General features: G+C 33.9%; 2 pseudogenes across 1 annotated transcript; both read left to right on the forward strand.

Annotated features, from left to right (window-relative positions):
• Positions 1 to 1556: 1556 nt before the first annotated feature.
• On the forward strand, positions 1557 to 4922 carry LOC148572760 (uncharacterized; annotated as a pseudogene).
• Positions 4923 to 9488: 4566 nt separating this feature from the next.
• LOC107623241 (elongation factor G-2, mitochondrial-like) lies at positions 9489 to 21924 on the forward strand (annotated as a pseudogene). Its single transcript, XR_015905118.1, has 18 exons — positions 9489 to 9563; positions 11728 to 12051; positions 12758 to 12979; positions 13540 to 13661; positions 13749 to 13899; positions 14530 to 14601; positions 15448 to 15543; positions 16546 to 16634; positions 17337 to 17403; positions 17813 to 17851; positions 18198 to 18225; positions 18668 to 18810; positions 18893 to 18967; positions 19051 to 19119; positions 19222 to 19343; positions 21060 to 21185; positions 21521 to 21591; positions 21703 to 21924. The product of XR_015905118.1 is annotated as an elongation factor G-2, mitochondrial-like (transcript).
• The last annotated feature ends 680 nt before the right edge of the window (positions 21925 to 22604 follow it).

Consider the following 22604-nt stretch of genomic DNA (forward strand, 5'->3'; position numbering starts at 1 on the left):
GCGTTTGCGTCGCTGCCACTTCTTCAAAAACTCCGTTTTTTGAGTTCCTTCCATTTCTGTATGTTTCCTTTTCATCCTCTAAGCCATTCCTGCCCTATAAAGCCTGCAAGTACTTAACACACAGATCGCGGCATCGAATGGTAATAAAGGATAATTAAATTTAATAATTCTAAAGCATAGAAAACATGTTTTCACATTTATCATATCATAGGGAAAGAATTGTAAAACCATGCAAATTCATATGAATAAATGGGTGAAGAATTGATAAAATCACTCAATTGAGCACAAGATAAATCACAAAATAGTGGTTTATCAGCTGGTCTTCGTTATCGTCTTCTTGCTTTGAGCCTTGCCGTCAGCTTCTTCCTCGCCATCAGCTTCTCCTTCGCCGTCAAATTCCTTCGTGCAACCCGATTTGGTGAGTTCCCCCTGTTCTTTCTGTTTCAATTTTGTTGTTGCATCACTGTACTTTGATTTTGTTGCCAAAATAATTTGTTGCTGAAAGTTGAATGTGTTGCTGAAATTTGTTATATCATAGTTTATGTTTTTGTTGCTGCCTGAAAGTTATCATAGCTATCATAGCTGAATTTGTTGCTAGAACTCTAGAAGTAGAATTTGTTGTTAAGTTGAATTTGATGCTGAACCTATCATAAATGTAGTTGTTGCTAGAAGTAGAATTTGTTACTGGATAACTGACTTGAGTTGAATTTGTTACTGAACCTTCTTGTTGTGTTGCTTAAAAAATGATAAATCTTTTGTTGCTGTATGTTAAGGGATAAGAGATAAGAGAATTAGACAATAACAAAATCAGTTTGGTACAGTTAGTTAGGGTTTGTTATTCTGATTTTTGATCTTTTTCTCTTTTTCAACTCTGTTATAAATAAAGCTCTTGCATCCCTCTAAGAGGTGTGTAGAATTGATTCATTGATGGAAGAGTAAGATGAAGTTAATTCAGTTCACTAGTTTATTGTACCTCTCTCTTCAAACTCTTCTTTCTCTGTTTCAGATGTTCTGCATAACATCATAATGCAGTGTTTCTTATGGAAGATATAGATGCAAATCAAAGTGAGAAAAATGTTGATCAAGCTCTAAATTTGTCCTATGAAGATATAGATGTCGATTTTAAGATCACTTGGACTTGATTATCGATTATGTTATCTTTTGCTTACTCTTGTTTATTTAAATAAAGAAAGTATTTTGTACTAGAAACTAGTTTATTATCTCTTTTTGCATCATTAGTTGTCTAAAAATTAACATTTGATTATTATTATTATTATTATTATTATTATTATTATTATTATGTTTTTAAAGACTTGCATTTTAAGTTTTAATATGTAATTTTAATTTCATTTATATAATTTTATATTTTTTAAATTATGACCGGGTCAACCGGGTGAATCAGTGACCCATCGGTTGAACCAGTGACCCGGTCATATGACCGGGTGGATTGCCGATTCAGTTCTGATAACTATAATTGTAGATTTGTAGCCCTTTTTTCTTACTATATTAGTTTTAATATCTTAAAGGCAAAATTTCCAAGGTGTAGAGCGAAGAAAATGGTCAAACAATCAACTCAATTGAAGGAACTTAAAACCCAAATGCAGCAACCTCAATTCAAAGAGCTTGAAATCGAAGATACAGCAAAATCAAATAACAAATTTCTTGATCAGCATAAAGTTTTCACTATTTATTTATTTTTATTAAAACTCTACCTGTGTGTTTATGGTAGTGGAGCGTCAAATCAGTGCAATTAAGGTGGTTCGTGATGTTGAGATTGAGCGATTGTTGATGGAACTTCGTTTGGTTTGGTCGTGTTTCAGTGAGGAATAGCTCCGGAAGCCAATGCTGCAGGTCTTCGAAGAAACCTTACCGAATCCCTCAATTGTGAAAGATGAAGGGAATGAAAAATTTGATGTGAAGTGGAAAGAGAGAGGGAGCAAAATGTCCACGACTTGTGGTGGTGTAGGAAGAGATTTGCACGCTTCTCTGTTCTAGAAGCTTTCGATTGCTTTTCCTTCGGAATGTCCTTTTTCGGTTCCTCAGTTTGGTGGTTTTGAATACTCTAGCAATACTGGTAGTGTTTAGTTTTCTCTTTCGATTTAACTCATTTCATATCTGAATTAAAGTTTCCTAAATTGAATTAAAAAAATGGAAATGTATGTTACGAAACATACTATTGTTCTGTGCCCCTTAAAATGTTTGAGTTCCTTCAATTTTGAACGATTTTACTATAGATATTATAGTTCTTATACATTTTGGCATAGATTGTAGTTGATACCTATTAGTTTACTTCTTTGTTGGTAGGGAGAACAGGATTTCTTGGTGATGAAAATCTTCATTTTAAGGACTTTGTATGTTCTCTATCTTCTCTGTGCACTTTGATTAATTGTATTTTGTAACATCCTTAGCTGGCTTGTTTGGGTCACTTACATAGGACTTGATGCGACATAAAATTGGGGTAGCTGTGTAGGAGCAGCATTAATATAGCACTTTGATGAGCAGATAATTTATACGCTTTTTGACAATATTTTTACATAGTTTTTAGTATGTTTTGTTCACTTTTTATTATAATTTTATTAGTTTTTAAGCAAAATTCACATTTATGGACTTTACTATGAGTTTGTGTGTTTTTCTATGATTTCAGGTATTTTCTGGCTGAAATTGAGGGACTTGAGTAGAAATCTAATCCAGAGGCTGAAAAAGGACTGCTGATGCTGTTGGATTGTGACCTCCCTGCACTCAAAATGGATTTTCTGGAGCTACAGAAGCCCAATTGGCGCGCTCTTAATTGTGTTGGAAAGTAGACATCCTGGGCTTTCTAGAAATATATAAATAGTCCATACTTTACCCAAGTTTAGATGACACAAACTGGCGTTCAAACGCCAACTCCCTGCCCTATTCTGGCGTTAAACACTAGAACTGAGTTACAAACTAGAGTTAAATGCCCAAACTGGCATAAAAACTGGTGTTTAACTCCAAGAAAAGTCTCTACACATGAAAGTTTCAATGCTCAGCCCAAGCACACACCAAGTGGGCCCCGGAAGTAGATTTCTGCATCATTTACTTATTTCTGTAACCCTAGTAACTAGTTTAGTATAAATAGGACCTTTTACTATTATATTTTCATCTTTGGATTATCTTGGGATTATCTTTTTGGGGTAATCTTTTGATCATTTTTAGATCTTAGGATCATATTTTGCACGTTTAGGGGGCTGGCCATTCGGCTATGCCTGGACCTTTATCACTTATGTATTTTCAACGTTGGAGTTTCTATACACCATAGATTAAGGTGTAGAGCTCTGCTGTTCCTCGAGTATTAATACAATTACTACTGTTTTCTATTCAATTCGAGTCTATTCTTGTTCTAAGATATTCATTCGCACACAAGAACATGATGAATGTGATGATTATGTGACACTCATCACCATTCTTAACTTATGAATGCGTGCCTGACAAACACTTCCGTTCTACATAAAAACAAGCTTGAATCTCTCTTCAACGATTCACATCGTCTCTCCTGACAACAGAGCATCTGAGTCCGAGATTAGAATCTTCGTGGTATAGGCTAGAATCAATTAGCAGCATTCTTGAGATCCAGAAAGTCTAAACCTTGTCTGTGGTATTCTGAGTAGGATCTGGGATGGGATGACTGTGACGAGCTTCAAACTCACAAAGGTTGGGCGTAGTGACAGACGCAAAAGGGTCATTGGATCCTATTTCAATACAAGTGAGAACCGACAGCTGATTAGCCATACGGTAGCTGTGCTTGGTATTTTTCATCCGAGATGAGAAATCTGACAGTTGATTAGCCGTGCAAAAACTGTAGAGGACCATTTTCACTGAGAGGACGGGAGGTAGCCATTGACGATGGTGATCCCCAAAATACAGCTTGCCATGGAAAGGAGTATGATTGATTGGATGGAAGCAGTAGGAAAGAAGAGATTCAGAAGGAATAAGGCATCTTCATACACTTGTCTGAAATTCCCACCAATGAATTACATAAGTATCTCTATCCTATTTTATGTTTTATTTATCTTTTAATTATCAAAACTCCATAACCATTTGAATCTGCCTGACTGAGATTTACAAGATGACCATAGCTTGCTTCAAACCAACAATCTTCGTGGGATCGACCCTTACTCACGTAAGGTTAATTACTTGGACGACCCAGTGCACTTGCTGGTCAGGTGTGCGAAGTTGTGAAGAAACGTGTGAATCATGGTATAGTGCGACCAAGTTTTTGGAGCCATGTCGGGTGATAACAATTTCGTGCACCACACTTCCATTCTCATTTCCATCATGTGCTGAAGCATCCACAAATTGATTTGAATGAGAAATGTTGCTATTCATTTAGGATCCTTTCATGTGCAGATGGAAGAGAACTTGCCTCTATTACTAGTTTCATTGCATACGCTGCTAAATCTATTATGACTAACTTAAACAGCTTGCAAATAAAAACTAATTAGTGATTGCAATGTATTGTGATAATATGAATTGATTGAATGTCTGTTACATAGGTTTTTGAGGAGCCATGTGAAGCTCAGACTCTCACAAGTCAAGAAGGTCTTCAGACTCCCAATGTCTGAATTTTCTCCCTTTATTTTTTACCTTCTGTTTTTTATGGATGACTTTATGAACTCTAGTATTCATTGCTGAGGCAATTTTTTAAACAGTTGTGATTGATTTGGATTTGTTGCCTTTTGCAGGTGAGTAGTTAACGCTTGTCTATTGGGATGACACCCAAAACCCTTACGCTGCCGAAACCTACCGAGATGCTTCTCTCTGTCCATGGATCACTTTTTGGTGTTTACAAGGAAAATAACATGGAAGCTATATATGGTATGAAGCAAATGTTCTATTTGAAACTATTGCTATATCTTGTTCATTTAGTTTCCTTGTTGCATGAAGAGATACTTTCTTAAAAATAAACTACCAAGAATGGTACTCGAAAGTTTATGCCGCTAATAAAAATAACCTAGAAAGATAACAAATAAGCTCCAAAAGATTTAAAAAGTGAGAAAACTAACCGGATATTAGTTATATTTTTTCATAAAATACTTTAGATATTAGATTTCGATGTGATTTTTTGTAAGTATTATTAGAAAAATGAGACTTTGTCATAGTTAAAATTTGGTGATTTGTCAAGGAATTTTTTCAAAGTTTTTTGTGAATGATTGAATTTAAAATAAAATGCACAAGTTGTTTGCTAAATACAAAATTCCTTTATCATTTATGTAAAAAAAATTATATTTTTGTTAATTTTGTCACGTTTTTAAATCTTTTGAGACTTCTTTGTCATTCATAGAAATCTTATTTGGTTATTTTTCATGGCGATATGAGTTTTTTGGTGCAATTTCGGTAGTTTACCTTGTTCCTAATAGCATGTGAGCTATTTTTAGCTCAATTTGTTAGTTACTTTATAAGCTAAGCTCTTAAGCCGGTGAGCTACTGAGCTTGAGCTAAAAATTTGAGCTCATTTATTAAATGAGTCAAACTTAACTTTGCTATGTTCCATGAGCAGGATTGTATATTCATTTTTCGGTTCACATAGATATGTAGATGCCTGAGACCTTGGCATAATATCACCTATATCATTATATATTATCAATAATAATATATAATATCTCAATTATTTGCATAATGTGTCTTGTAGATTAAATATGTTGAAAATAAGTATGTACTTATAGCCAAAAGCTTAATTAATATCTAAGGGTTAATGTTTAAAATGGTCTTTGAAATTTTACTCGTACATCAAGATTCCATAATAAGATTAAGCTCAATAATAAATCAGTCAAACCATGAGTTAAGTTAAATATTATCAAGCTGAGTTTGAGCATTGTCAATTTTGGGGTTGACTTTGCGTAATTTCAACCCTTGATTTTGTTTTTGTTCTTTCACACTGAATGAAAATCCTGGAATCTTCCAGAATACTCTAGTTATGATATCTATTATTATCTGCAGAGTCAGAAGAAGGTTAAATGCCTGCTAAAGCTATTATGCGCACTAACAGTACCATCCTCTTCATCTCTTTAGAGGATGGCCATGTAAATTTGGTGGCCCCTAGTTCATCATTTTTCATTTAATGTTCTACAGTTTTAGATGAATGCCATTAACTAATTAGATCGAAGAAATGCAAGTATTGGTTTTTAGTTGCTAGACCATTCTACAAAGTTGCTTATACCATATAGTTTCAAATTCAGTGTTGGTTTATACTTGGGGAAGCATAATTGTTAGATTATTACATAGTTACATTGAGGTTCAGTTATTTAGTTAGTAATGAGAATTATTCTCCTAAATATATATGTTAGGATTGGTTTCATTCTGTTAAGAGTAGTACAAACTACTTAAAATGAGTATGTAAGTGATAGCTATGATTAATTGTATCAGTCAACCTCATTTTAAATTTATGCTTAGATTTTTCTCCCAGCCTACTCAATTTGTCTGAGCCTCCGTGCATTCCATTGGCTATTGACATTTGTTAACCCTTCGTGTTATAAATTTTAACAATTTGAATTGTGTATTCTCTTTGCTAATAGATGTTTTATATTGTTATGAAAATCATCATGTAGTATTTAATCTGAAAGTAATAGCAGAAGCAATAGAATAATAGCAAGCGGCATACAATCCCATAAAAAAAGAAAAGAAAAAGGTAGACGTAAGTTGATTGTGCAATAAATCTTTCTCCTTTTTCACCTATCGACGTTTGCAATGTAGCATTTGGATTAAGTTCAAAGTAGTTTTTGAGATTGTTCGTTTGCACCGGAAAAGTTTTTGAGATTTTAAATACATTATAAATATCTTTAAGATTAAAAAAATTGTATTATTATCATTTCAACAAATATTTATCGTCAAAACTAAAGTAACGTCATTTTGTCTAAGTCAAGTTACTCAAGATATGATGTGTAACTCGACAGAGAGGGGATAGGAACCACGTGGTGCAATTTTTTTAATCTTGGAGATTTGTATAGTGCAATTAAAATTTCGGTGATTTTTTTTTGGTGCAAGCTGCCAATTTTAATGACCACTTTAGAGTTTAACAGAGTTTACATCGTAATATTTTCTCTTATGTTGCAAATAGTTGGTGTTTTTTTATCTTGAAGTAGTTGGTGTTTAATCCATGGTCTGACTATTGGCACAATTTTCGCTCAAAGATAAAGTCTCTGTATTATATTTAGTGGAAAGTATATAAGAATGAGTTATATGTTAGTATCCTGTTTAGTTGAAGATAAATATAGAAATTGAAATAAATAAAATTACTAAAATATCCTTATTAATAAAAAAATTAAAATTAGAATAAAATTCCTATTTGGTCATCCCACACATTGAAAACGAAAGAAATAAAGAAAGAGAGAGCAGAGACTGAACGAAAAGATAGGGAAGAAGAGGAAGGAAAGAGAGAAGATGGGAGGGAGAGACGACGCCGATGGTATGGGTGTTCGTGCAGTTTGGATCAGTTTTGAGTCAAACACTCATTTGATTCGAATACTAATTTTACTTGAAGTGCGGTTTGGATGGAATCGGATTTGTGGTTTTGTAAATTACAAAATTAAACATACATAACAAGTTTCAACATCAAATTTTAAATAACAAACAACAGCATATCGAATCTCAATAGTATATTGAAAAATCAACAATAACATAATAGAAATAAAATTTATAAGTTGGTAAAAATAAATAAATAATTTTTTTAATTCATAAAATATTCATTAAATAATAATAATAATAATAATAATAATAATAATAATAATAATAATAATAATAATAATAATATTGCCAAGCTTAAATCAGAAGCTTAGTATAGCAATATGTAGGAATGAGATTTGTAAATCTAGTAATGACCTAATGGCCAATTTTAATTAAAGACAAGTTAAAACTTTCACAATTTAACCTATGGATTATACAAGTCTAAATTGAAACCATAGCTTACAGTGGATGTCATGCCACTTAAACAAAAAACACAATTCAAGATAGTGTGTTGAAATACCTAAAACCAAGTAACAGTATCTGGAATGTTGCATAAAACATTGTTTCCAACTAAGTAACACATTGATAACAAAACAAACATAACGAGCAATATCTAAAGATTTTTCCATTTACTAGAAGGTAATTTTGCCATTAGCTTGAATTTCTGTAGAAGAACATGTGGTGCACCAGTTTGGATGACAGAAAAATGTCTCTTTCTCTTAGTTAGTTGACTCAATGACTATTTCTTATTGGATGGATGGGGTTATTGCTACTGTACTTTTGTTCTTGGCCAATGGTTGGGCTGAAGGTGCTTTAGGATTGGACTAGAATTGGTTATTGGACTGAGTTGTTGCATTCTTGGGTTGAGCTGCTGATTTCTTGGGTTTAGAAGCTGGTTTTTTGGGTTGAGTTGCTGGAGGGTTGGGTTGTGAGGATGAAGTCTTCCTCTACTTCCCTTTTTGAACTATTTGACCAGGGAGTTGTGAGGATGAAGCCTTCCTCCCTCTCTTAGGAGATTTGGCAGCTTGTTGTGTTGAGATTTAGGCCTATAAAGGTAATCACAATTATATAAAAAGAATCAGAATTAAATACATAACCAAAAAGTAAAATATATACATAGCATAAACCCAAGTAAACCCTAGAGCATAATGGCACATACACTCTTATTAGATTTTGTGCAGCCCCCTTCTTGTGCCCTACATCACCATAATTAGAGCATCTTTGAATTTGACCCCTCTGTGATAGGTGATTCTGGCTTCTGTTCTCCTCATCTCCAGATCCTCGCTTCCTCTTTTTCACAGGTATGTGACTTGGCCTCCTATATGGAGGTGGCATGACATCATCATATTGGGTTCTCTCCTATAAATCCGGTCCATTAAGAGGGTATATCACCTTCTGGTAGCAGCACTTCTGGTAAGCATCTTTCTTTTAGCAATCATCCCCATAGGATTTTAAATCTAGTCCTTTGAAGTTAATGCAACTAATGGCATGAGGACATGAAATTCCACTCATCTGCCACTTCCTGCAAGAACACTAAACAGCAGCCAGATCCACAATAAATTTATCTAATCCACACATGACCTCATATTTATTAGTAGCTGACCAGTATGGCCTCCAGTCCCTAGCTAACCTTGCCCCTTTCTCCAATTTATTCTTAATTATTGGCATAATATTTTCCTAGTAAAGCTGAATCCTATCTCTATTGGCAGCCTATCTAGTCATGAGATACACCATAATGTCATCTAACATGGTTACAATAGGTTTTTCTCTTGCCTCTACTATGACAGCATTAAAACTTTCACTCATGTTATTAACAAGGGTGTCACATTTTGAATGAAATATAAATCTAGAACGCGACCAAAACCTGTGTGCAATGCCGTTTAAATGTCAAAATTCCCCATCATTACAAGTCTCAGAGATTTCATTTCCTTCTCCCAATCCCTCCAATGAGTTGCCTTTGCACACTGCCACATTCTATTCTTCAGCTCTAAACTAAGAAATTTCTTTCTGAAATTGCTATAGAGATGCCTCATGCAGAGTCTGTTGTCACCCCTGGTATGACCTCTTCAAATGCTGGTAACAAACCTTATGAAATGAAGGTGAGCATGCATTTGGTTAGTCCAGAAATCATTGTATCTAATTTGAAACAATCATTATTTGTTAAAGCATAACAATAATGTAAACTGTATCATTACCTTCTGTTGATCAGACATGAAGGTGCATTTTCCAATTTTCTCCAACTCCAAATCCTCAACAAGATGGCGTAGAAACCAAATCAAGGAGTCATATGTCTCAGCTTCAACCACTACATAAGCAATTGGAAGCATCTGATCGTTCGGGTCTCTTCCAATTGCAGTCAGCAGTTGTCCACCTTGAGGAGTCTTTAAGAAGCATCCGTCCAAACTAACAAACGGTCTACAGTGTTGGAAGATTTTCTTGCATGCATCAAAGGATACATACAGTCTCTGGAATACACAATAATTCATCAAGATTGGGTTCTGGATCTCCTGAGCAAAATCCAGGGACTGAATCATTTTCAGGTAAACGGATGATCCTGGATTTGCTCTTAGAAGTTCAAACAATAATCGTTAATCCTCTTATACTGCTCTCTAAATGCCCTGAATCTGGCTCAATGCCTTTTGCTTGGTTTTTACTGCCATTGATTTAGTCATAGTCAGATTCCACTTTTTGTATGCCTTTGCCACCAACTCCTTTATTTTGATTCTTGGATTAGACTCCACCTTCTTCTTAAACTGGTTGTCTAGCCATTTGGAGTTCATTATGCCAATCCTGTGTGTTTGCATGCAAGTATGTTGCAAATTTAAGCTTCTTAATTGCCATGTTGACTCCTCCCCGCCAACCCTGTGTGCATAAAGCCAAAAGAGGCACTCTTTGTGACAAACAGCCCTCTTCCAATATGTCCTCCACCTCCTAATAACTCTCCTGAAACACCCTCATTATGTTCCCCACTTTCTGCATTCTGAAATTCTATTTTGACCTCATCATCAATTGCTTCAGTCACAGGGTCATCATCCTTTACTATCACACTCCTTTCTTGCTCTCCTTCAAATACCAACTATCTCAAGACCAGCACCATTAAGTTTCTCACTTTCAACGCCCCAATAACTCCCCCTACGTCAATATAACCAATTTTCGGAAATCCATCCGCATCCCCAACATCATAGACCACAAACAAATCACCAAACCCCACATCTCAGCTATTTTGCACATCTCAATTTCATCTGAGTCACCTTTTAACATCTTCAAGTTATTTTCAGAATCTTCCGTAGTTGGATCTTTATACCATAATGCTGCAATGTTGGACTCCAAGTATCCAAACCGTCTTAACTCTTCACAGGCCTCAACACAGAGCACCGATCGCCATCAATTTTTTCGATAATTGTAGTTTTCCCCTTCAAATACTTAAATACCCCGTTCTCATATCCGAATGCACCCCATGATGCACCCTCATGTAAAGTACACCGTCTTCTACTCAAACAACCCTATTATTATTCAACATAATACATTACTGAAACAAACAAGAAAGAAAAGAAATAGATCATCACAAACCTAGCTTTATCCACCGTCAATGCAGTCTACATTAAACCCTAAACAATTCAGATGCAGCAACATTGTTGTAAAGCTTAAACCACCCAAATGTAAGAAATATTTGAGGTGAAGCGACATTGCATGGAAAGCAAGCTTACCTCAACAACGGCTATCTGCAGCGATGAAGATGAGTGACGAATGCGACATCACACCACACCCTCAGTCAAACTCCCAACAAACAAAATGTCTTCAAACACTTTTGTAGGGTTTCACGCAAATGTTTCAAAGACCAAGTGTGTTCTCAAATATTGTGAGTTATTTGAGGAAGACGAAATGATTTCACGAGAATGACATGAAGGAAAAGAAACCATAAAGAGCAAAATCGTCTTTAAAAAGTATTTTTTAGCCCGAAGGACGATTTAAAACCAACTCGAACCTTAGGGACGATTTTGTATGCAAAAAAAGATTAAAGACAAAAAAAAATTTCGGCCTACACATTAAGGACCAAAATTGCACTTAACCCTACTATTTATTTAGTTAAATTATCTATTTTTATTATGAATTAAGTTAATTACTTTATGATAGTAATTTATTTTATTTTTGAAATTTATAAAAATTAATTGCTAACTTTATAAAAAATAAATAAAATTATAAATTCAATAAAGCATAATTTTATATTCTAAAATTAATATTAAAAACATATTTTATAAATAGACTAATCCCTCCTTGCCTGCATTCCACCTGCGGCACTTCTCGTCGGGCAACGCTGCTCGAGCGAGGGCGGCGGCGGCGGACAAGGAGCCATGGTGGAAGGAGTCCATGGAGCGGTTACGCAGCATCGGGATCTCTGCTCACATCGACTCCGGCAAGACAACTTCGACGGAGCAAGTGCTTTTCTACACTGGTCGTATCCACGAGATCCACGAGGTTCGGGGCAGAGACGGCGTCGGCGCCAAGATGGATTCCATGGACTTGGAGAGGGAGAAAGGTATCACTATCCAGTCTGCTGCTACTTACTGCTCTTGGAAAGACTATAAGGTAATATCTCTTTCTCTGCTATTGATAAACTGTTCCCCTTCTCCAAATGGTTTTGTTGTTTTGCTATTCCTCAAATGATAAAACAATATAAAAGTAGTTATTTACTCCAATTTTAGTCTAATTTTTCAAAAAGTAATTATTTCTTTACGTTTTCCGTAAAGAAAATGTGTATTGAAGTACCTGTCAATCTACTAGTGACTATGATGAATCAGTCAGTTTCATTTCAGTGTTGAAGTTATGATTGGAGTTGAGATTCAGTTGGATGAATTTTATGTGGTTATGAGTTGACTGAGCTCAGACTGAATTTAAGTATTAAATCAATTTTGAAGAGCTAATGAGCTTTTAATGTATAGTGAGATTTGAGTGCTGTTGTTACTGCAATCCCTAACATACTAATTATTGTTATGGATTAGTTATTAGTTATGATGGAGAATGGAGAAAAGGTTGAAAAGGTTTCTATGTGTAATCATTCTTAAGTGGAATTGAGAAAATAAAAAAGTTAGTCTGCTAAGCAAAAGTAAATTGTCTCGATGACAGTCAGAAATGTTGAAACATTGGAATATTGGAATAAGAATTCTATATTATACTTGCAGTACTGATGACTTCCTTCTTTCATCTCTTTGACTTGCTAATTATTTATACTTTCTAATTTTTGGGTAAAAATATAATTGTATTTGTATTTCTTTTGGGAAATTTGTCATTGCAGATTAACATAATTGACACACCTGGTCACGTTGATTTCACCATTGAAGTTGAGAGGGCTTTGCGTGTCCTTGATGGTGCTATTCTTGTACTTTGTAGTGTTGGTGGTGTGCAAAGTCAGTCCATCACGGTAGATTGACAAATGAGAAGATACGAGGTTCCAAGACTTGCATTTATTAACAAGCTTGATCGAATGGGAGCAGATCCATGGAAAGTTTTAAATCAGGTTCATTGGAGATTAATGAAGACCGTATAGATGATATGTTTTATAGTTTTATTGCCATTCATACGATTTTATGGAAGAGAATTTCGCAGATTCGGTTCCTCAATCCCTTAGTTGCTGATCTTTGAGAAATTAAGGAATTTGAAAAAGTTGAATCTCTTCTAAAGCTGATTTTTCATGATAAAACCTTCTGTAACCTGTTTACTAAAAATCTTCTATGACTTCACCTTAATTTTTATATGTATATAGCATCACATTAATTAAGATTTTGCAGCAATATATAAGCTATCAAATTTTAGTTTGGTAGTTTAGTAAGTATTATTTGTTATTACCTTTGTGCATTCTGGAAATCCTTTTAGTTTCCTTTTGATTCATTATATCATTGTCACCATACTTTCTTTTTTATTGTATTTATATTGATAAAAGAAGAATATCATTAATACGGATAGAAGGAGAAGGAGGATAAGAGATCATATATACAATAGCAAAATATAGCCAAAAGTGCTTACATCATCATTATAGTTGTATAACTTTTTTCTCATTTGAGGACTATACTTTTACAGGTACGATCTAAACTTCGGCATCATAGTGCTGCAATGCAAGTTCCGATAGGCTTGGAGGATGATTTTGAGGGACTTGTTGATCTTGTGCAGTTAAAAGCATACTATTTTCGGGGTTCTAATGGGTTTGTTTCAAAATTATTGCTGTTTATTACTAAAATTAATTCTCCTTATGGCTTACTTTTAGCATGCTCTATTGTTGCTTATTTCAGTGAAAAAGTTGTCACTGAAGAGGTGCCTGCAGATATGGAAGCCTTGGAAGTAGAAAAAAGGCGTGAGCTCTTAGAAGCTGTGTCAGAAGTTGATGATCAACTTGCTGATGCTTTTCTTGGTGATGAGCCCATATCACCTGCTGACCTTCAGGTCTGTGGGTTTTCTTTTTTCATTTTTCGGTTTTTTTTTTTTTTTCCTTTCCCTCATCCCTATTGAAGTTTGGTATTAACTGAAACTGAGTAGAGAGAGAAGATATTTTCTGAATCTGTTGTATTTATCCTAATCTAGCTGGTAGAGTCAGTTTCTTAAGTCCCTACTCTTCTAATCAAGTTAGAGTTTTCTAGCTTTCTCTATTAGGTATGTTCATTATTTGATTTATAGGATATGCATCGAATTTGGTTTACCTCTGACAATTATTTTGTTGGGATGTTTTATTGTTGATTACATAGAAGTCTTGAGCATTCTAGATGTGTATCAGAAATAGTAAAGGCATAGGTGTGTCAATGGGAAGTGGTCTTGTATGATTATCAGTGAAAAAAATTGCTTATATTGTAATATGTATGGTTTCTGCTAATAAAAGTTGTAAGCATGGTTCTTTGGTTCTTCGTTGATGCTTAGTTCTTGCATTTTTCACTCACTTCGGCCTATGGTTTTTCACCAATAGATTATCATGAAGTCGATGTACTGCATTCTCCTTTAGCTTTAGACGTAGTTTAGAATATTTAATTATTTTATTAAATATTGAGTTTTATTATTGTGATGTCATTTTTCTTTGAGCAGGAAGCAATTCGTAGGGCCACCATAGCACGGAAGTTTGTACCAGTGTTCATGGGTAGTGTTTTTAAAAATAAGGCAACCATTGAATTACCTTTAGTTATTATGTGTATTCTATGCTATATAGTCATTGCTTTCAGTATTCCTCCTCTTTACATTATTAATATGTTGTATCCTTATTTTCCATATGTACACAATGCACCTAATTTGGATATTTGTTTTTTTTTCCTTTTCTTTTTTTGAGAACTTAAATCCTCTTGGCATAGTTGCCTCGATATTCTGTAATACACAACTGCTATAATGGTTGAGTATGCATATCATATGGGATCATAAATGGCATGCATCATGTTAGCAGGTATTTAATATTTGTCAGGATGGTGCAAAATATTAGGAGTGTAAAATATTCAAATATTGCAAGAGGTAGCTTAAGTTGCCCAACCTACTAGATCCTTTACGTTTGTTTTGATTGGATCATAGATGTCTGGGATTTTTGATCCCATCATATGCCCAAATGAAATCAAATACAGGTCAATTTATGACCATACACAATAAATATAAAGGAATAAAATATTTTGTCCTGATAAATTTTTATTAGAATGCTGCTGTGTTTATAACTATCTATTACTGACTACTCGTCTCCTATTTGTGTTCGATCTCCTATCTTGCTTGTGATATTCTGGATTGCTCTGTTAATGTGGCGTGTAATGTTTTGTAATTTGTATCATTTATTAAGTTACCTTTTGATCGGATTTGTGTAATTGATGAATCTTTTTATCATCAATTCGTCTCGGGTTGGTATCCTTGCTCTCAAGTTCAAACTCCCAAACCCCCAAGAGGTTCTCTTGTACATGCATATGCTTGCAGGCATCCCTATTTTTACCTTCTGCCTCTTATGCTTTTCATTGTCTTCTGTTACTGATACAGGGAGTACAGCCACTTCTGGATGGTGTACTTAATTATTTGCCATGTCCAATTGAAGTTAGTAGTTATGCCCTTGACCAAACAAAGAATGAGGAAAAGGTACCTGATTTGTAAGATGTTTATCTTTGTTTTGCTTTGATATTATGATCTATTTGTCATAAATTGTCAATTGGCCTCTGAATTTGCACGCTATTTTTTAATGATGATTTATAAGTTTCTTTATATTTATAGATTAGATATATATTTGAGTGGGAGTGAAAGAAGAATATTTGGTTTGAAGAATCATACAAGAAAATATATGGAAAATAGAGTAAAACCTAGAAAAAGGGGAAAAACATCAATTAAGAACTTGGTTAATTATTCGAATAATTAAATTTTCATGGATTTTTTAAAATGTAATTACTAGTTAAACATAATCTTTAAAAAAGTTAAAAATTCTCATGTGGACATTTTCTTGCATCTATAGTAGCATTTGTAAGACTCCAAGCAGAAAAAGTAAATACAAAATGAAAAATAACATAACTTAGATAAGTTTTCAAAATATAAATCACAACTTAGTCAAGGGAAGGATAAATTATTTTGATAGAAAAAGAAATTTTATTAGGAGAGAGAAGAATGTACACAAGAGGATGGAATATCCTCACATGGATACAAAATGCTATCACCCAACAAACAGGACCATGTACTAAAGCATGCCAATCCCTTTGAATGTTAGCTAGAGGAAGTGAGGAACACCCTTAGACAGACCATGTACTAAGCACCAAAGCGAGGCCGAAAGGGTAATCGTATCTCAATTAAATGAGTAGTCGAAAAGGAGCTGTTAAAAGGCATGGACTTCCTTTACAAGTTTCAACCGAATGCGCCAAAACACTGAAAAGTTACCAGTTGTATTTGCTTCTTGGTATGATCCAAAACTCTGAATGTGGTAATTAGAAACTGATGCAAATCCATCGGGAAAAACCCAAGGATTTTAAATGATACCAAAAGGCCTCAAGAGTTCTTGCTGTGGCAATGAGAGGCCTGCAAATGATTTTGCAAGCCGATTTTGCATTTGTGCTCTTGTTTCTTTTTTTATTGAATAATTTATCTATGCACTTTCAGGTTGAGTTGACTGGAAGTCTTGATGGGCCACTTGTAGCGTTGGCATTTAAGTTGGAGGAAGGGCGGTTTGGCCAGTTGACATATTTAAGGTAATATAACTTCAAACTCTTTTTCAACATATATATGGCTGTATCAAGTGAGAGAAGTTGGCTGTTATGAGAGTGAGAGCAATTCTTGGCTGCATCATCGTACATGAATGGTTGACGTACTTTAGAGCTCACATTATTACATAAAGAAGTCACATCTCGTATGACTGTATGTAACAACTGGTACCAATTGTAGGTAGAAAAGAGATCAAACAGTACAGAAACTGAAGGAAATGGGTAAAATCCAATGTGGCTTTACCCTTCCCCAGGTCATATGTGTTCTTTACTGAGAAAGGAAAAAACAATGTGTGACAAATGGCAGGCTTTTGAGAGACCTGACCCTCTCCTAGTCTGATTCTAATCCCAACAATCTGAATGCCCTCCTCAGCATTTTGTCACCTCCCAATATACTCCCCAACTCTCTTTTCTAACAAAATCATTTCACTACCCCTCCCCACCAGTCTTGCCACCCAGAGTTACCAGTCCCTCGGGCCCATATTGCGCTCCCCTCCTCCCCGTCCTGAGCATTTTGTTTTCCCACAACCGAGATTTACTCATTTCATTCTCACCATTAACCATTTTATCACTTTCCCTGCGTGTGTTTGTCTGCATATATTTTGTTTTGAATGTGTTAACTTTGTAAATTACACAAAATTATTGGATTGTTTTCTCAATTTCCCTTCCCCCCGGCTTTGGGTGTTGAAGAATTTACGAGGGTGTGATCCGCAAGGGCGAGTTTATTATTAATGTAAACACCGGCAAGAAGATCAAGGTAAAATCTAAGGCTTTTTGTGATTGTGTTATTCATGTGCATATGTGCAATTGAATCCTGGAATTTTTTTTGGCTAATGCTATGCTATAAATCATAGGTGTAACTCTCAAGATTTTTCCAAACACAACTTTGCAGTAGTGTTTTGTTGAAATCTTCAGCTTTTTATTATTTCCTTTAGATTTCATCTTGGGAAGAGTAATAAATTACATGACATAAGATTATAGCAATTATTCAATTTTAATCTACCCTGGGTTCATGAATTTCTTTAAAACTATGCACCAAAATTTTGTTGCTGTGCTACCAGTGATGTAATATTTTCACTAGTTAGATCATTAGGTCTGTGCTTTCATGTATTGCATTTCAAAATTAGAATGAATTTTTGGCTAAATGTTTTTCTTAATGGATGCAGGTTCCTCGCATAGTTAGGATGCATTCTGATGAGATGGAGGTTAGGTTTTGGATTTACAGTATTACTGGCGGATTTTCATGTTATTGGTATTTTTTTCTCATTATTTTTTTATGGTAAAGAGGAACTCTTATCCCCTTGTCCTACCCAGTTTGTTTAGTTTTCTCTTCATATTAAAAAAAAGTCTTCTTTTATCAAGAAAAAACAAAAAAGAAAAGAAAAGAAAAGAAAAAGAAACTTTTGTTGGGTAGGTTATAGGCTATTGTTTTTGCTATAGAGTAACTTGGTAGGGGTACCTTTCCCTGCTTGATTTGTTACGAAGACTGTTTAATATATTTCAATAATTAAATATATTTAATATTCAATTAGGATTTTATCCAAATTGCAGGACATTCAAGAGGCTCATGCAGGGCAAATATTGATTTCTGGAATCCTATATTGTACCTTTATTTATTCAAGATTTAATTAAGGGTCTTGTTAACAAGTGTTAAGGCACTTACTAAGAATACTATAAGAACAAGTCAATGTTATTTTTTTTTTAATTTTTCTGTGCACTTAATGCAAACCAAAACTTTTCTATTTTCTCTCTTAACCAATGCCCATAGGAAACTCTCAAGTTAAATCTTTTAAATTAATTTGTAAGGCTCTAATTGTATAGTTTAATCAATTTTTTAGGCTTAATTACTGTCAATCCTTCTCAACAGCTGTTAAACATTCTGAATTTCTGATAATTGAGTCTTTTGTTGTTAGCAGTCTCTGCCTATTGATGTAGAGAATGAATTGCACTCAATTTTGAACTTAATCTTGTAGTAATATGTTGCCTAAGTTAGTTTTATATTGGCCTTAATACATGATTACTTGTCTAACTTTTTTCCATCCATTGGTTATTAGGAGATACTTTTACCGATGGATCAGTTAAATACACAATGACTTCCATGAATGTTCCTGAACCTGTAATGTCATTAGCTGTACAGCCAGTTTCAAAAGATTCTGGAGGGCAAGTAAGTAGTTTCTTTATGTAATACACTGACCACCCTGTCCCAGCTTATCATGTATTTGATTTTCTTGGTATATCACTTGTAGTTTTCAAAAGCTTTGAATCGCTTCTAGAAAGAGGATCCTACATTCCGTGTTGGTTTAGACCCAGAGAGTGGGCAGGTAATGTTCTATTCTATTTTTCTAGATCATAAAAGTGGCAAATTTGTTGTACTTGCAATGACATAGTTTACCTTTGTTGTTAGACTATCATTTCTGGAATGGGAGAACTACATTTAGATATTTATGTTGAACGTAGTCGGAGAGAGTATAAGGTACCTATTCCTTTCCCATGCATTAATGTTTTTAATCCTTGCTGATACTGGTTTTATATTTCCTGCTTCTGGAGTTTCATTATTATGTTCCTACTTGTTAAGGTTGATGCAACTGTTGGAAAGCCCCATGTAAACTTCAGAGAAACTGTTACACAACGTGCTGATTTTGATTATTTACACAAGAAGCAATCTGGAGGGCAAGGTCAATATGGACGGGTAATCGGGTATGTATCGGTAATTTTTATATTAGTTACCATACATAAGATTTTTTTTTTTATTAAAATCAGATTAGACATGTGGATTGCCCGAGAGTGGCACTTTGCACTATGATCGTCATATGCTCTAATTATTATTATTATTTGTATCCCACTAATTTACATCTCACATTTACAATATCAATAATCAAGATTTGGATTTGTTTCTCATGAAAGTGTTAGATATAAAATCTGTTTCGCTGACCAACAATTTAAGTTCATGGGAAAGATGGTTCATATCATGGTATATTACTGTACCAGAACCTATTCTATGGTTGTTTTTGGGTCACCCCAAAATGTCTAGTCAACCAAATAGCAAGTCTTTGTCCAGTCTTGAGCATGAGAAGGTATATTATAGTTCCACATGTCCTAAGGATAAGGTGTGGTAGAAGCCTTTACAAGTCTAGGGCAACCCTCTCCCTTGAGCTATTTTTTAAAGTTTAATTAGAGTGACTGAGTTTCAATAATGGTGTAAGAGCTTCTATGACTAGACAGAGGGTTCAATCCTTGTTGTCTCTCAATTATTCTTAATAAAAGCTGCATCCCAAGATAGGATGGACCTGTGCATTGTCCATTCTTCAAACTCAAAAAGAATAAGCGACATTCGTGTGAAGGGGCCTGTTCGATATTAAACCATTCTTTTGAGTTTTACCTTTATCCAATTACAATAATTACAACTTTAGGAGAGATACTTACTGACAAACTGTTAGCATCAAAGATATAACTCCAAATAAAGTTTAATTGCAATTACAATTACAATTTTCAATACCCTATGGTTGGAGCATAGAAATCATGTGAACCAACCTTGCAAGAAATATAATGACTGTGACTTAGTCTTGATTAACTTTCTCTCAAACAACCGCATGTCTAAATATGCATAGACCTTGCATGCAAGGCAAGATTAGGGAGTAAGCACTGTTTGAAGAACTGTTTGATCATTAAAAGATTCTTTAATTATTTTTCCCCAAGTTTTAACTTACTGAATATTACAAGATAAATATGCCATTGTAGTGTGTAAGTTATATATTTTTTGTATTAGGCTCAATAAGTACTTTCTAAAGGATAAAAAAAAGTAACTTATATTAATCTTACAGCAAATTGTTTATTCAGAAATTACTTTTTGAGAAGTTCCTTTTAATATAAGCGCTTGACAAAAGAGGCATTTTTGTCCATGTTAGTTTTTAAACAAATTTGTCTTAATTTATATTCTTTTCTGTGTGGTTAGAAATAAAATTAAGTTGATGCGTTATTAAAAAAATTTAAAGTTAGTCAAAAAAGTTTTGTTAAATAAAAGGTGTTGTGAATTAATAAATGAAGAAAGTATACATCGTGATTTTCAAACAATGTCATCCAAACTAAATGCATGTCTCTTAGGAACAGAAAATTGCTGGTATTCAAGGGCAATCAAGTTTTAGATAGGGATTTTCATTTACTTCCAGACTTCTCCATGTGTATAAATATCCTTTTTCTTTTCTCAATAAAAGTGTAATAATCCTTAGATTTAAAACAAATTGGATAAAGCCTTCTTCTCTTTGCTGTGGTTCTAGTTCTGGGCTAATGGCTTCCGTATAAAGTATATCTTACTTTATGATAGCAGCTGATTGTGAATTTGTGATGTTCCAACTTATCCCTAATCACCTTTTGTTTCTTGATGCTTAGTGAATTCACTATGTTCTATGTTTGCAGGTATATTGAACCACTTCGGGCAGGATCACCAACTAAATTCGAATTTGAAAACCTCCTTGTTGGGCAAGCTATTCCATCAGGTTTTATCCCTGCAATTGAAAAAGGTTTTAAGGAAGCCGCCAACTCGTGAGTGAAATTTTCATCATTGCTTATTTGTGATTTCTACTTTAAGTCTAATTGTCGATCAACATATATTATCTTATTCCCCATGAATGTAATAAAGACCACCGAAAAATGTAATGATGGAATAAGTGAGCATTCAAAAGTAATTTATGGGGACTAAGAATGTAATATTGAGGAAGCCAAAGTTCATTCATTGGCATATTTACGAAACATCAATTTTATTATGCGATTCAGCCATGATAGTATTACAATACTCATTTTATGGTAACGTAATGTTGCTTTCATACGGGGGGCTTTAATTGGACATCCTGTCGAAAATCTTAGAGTTGTCTTGACAGATGGTGCTGCTGATGCCGTTGATTCTAGTGAACTTGCATTTAAGTTGGCTTCTATCTATGCTTTCAGACAGGTTCTTTACAATTCTGCATCCATATTCATAACATTGCACATATCATCCTGATAATATTGTCCATAGTTTTGTTCTCATAGTAATGACCATATTCTTTGATATTTGTATCAGTGCTATACAGCTTCCAGGCCATTTATATTAGAACCTGTTATGCTTGTTGAGCTGAAAGTACCAACAGAATTCCAAGGAGCTGTTGCTGGTGACATTAACAAGTGGGGTTCTTATTTTATTCTATCCTTGTTTCTCTTTTCAAATGGTTTATTTATGATATTGGTCTATTTATGATATTTTTATCTATGGTATTGGTTTATGACATTGGTTTATTTTATTCTATCTTTGATATTGGTTTATTTATGATATTTTTATCTATGGTATACGATGTCAGATTTTTTTTTATTAAATTTTAATTTATAAGAGTTTTTAAGTCATCTTAATTAGTGGCTAGAAAAACTGACAGAATGCTTTTTGAAAAAACTGACAAAACCTATGCTTTGCCTCTGATACCACTTTTAGACGGTGATTATAATGTGAAAAAGGTTAATGAACTCCTCAATTTTTAGATTTATATACACTAATTAATTATTACTCATAATTATAATATATAATAAAGAAGAACATGATGAGTCCTAATTGATCTTAATTAATTCTAGTATATCCTAATCGATACATAAACACACTAATATAATATTAATCATAGTTATCAGAACCAAATGACCAGGTGACCCGATTACTGGATCAACCGGTGGGTAACTGGTTTACCCGGTTGATTCGGTCATAATTTAAAAAATATAAATTATATAAATAAAATTAAAGTTACATACTAAGACTTAAAATGTAAGTCTTTACAAATATAATAATAATCAAATGTTAATTTTTAGACAATTAATGATGCAAAAAAAGATAATAAATTAGTTTTTAATATAAAATACTTTCTCTATTTAAATAAACAAGAGTAAGCAAAAGATAACATAATTGATAATCAAGTCCAAGTGATCTTAAAATCGAAATTTATA

Source organism: Arachis ipaensis, chromosome B2, assembly GCF_059453495.1.
Source record: "Arachis ipaensis isolate K30076 ecotype BB chromosome B2, ASM5945349v1, whole genome shotgun sequence".
NCBI classification, from domain to species: domain Eukaryota; kingdom Viridiplantae; phylum Streptophyta; class Magnoliopsida; order Fabales; family Fabaceae; genus Arachis; species Arachis ipaensis.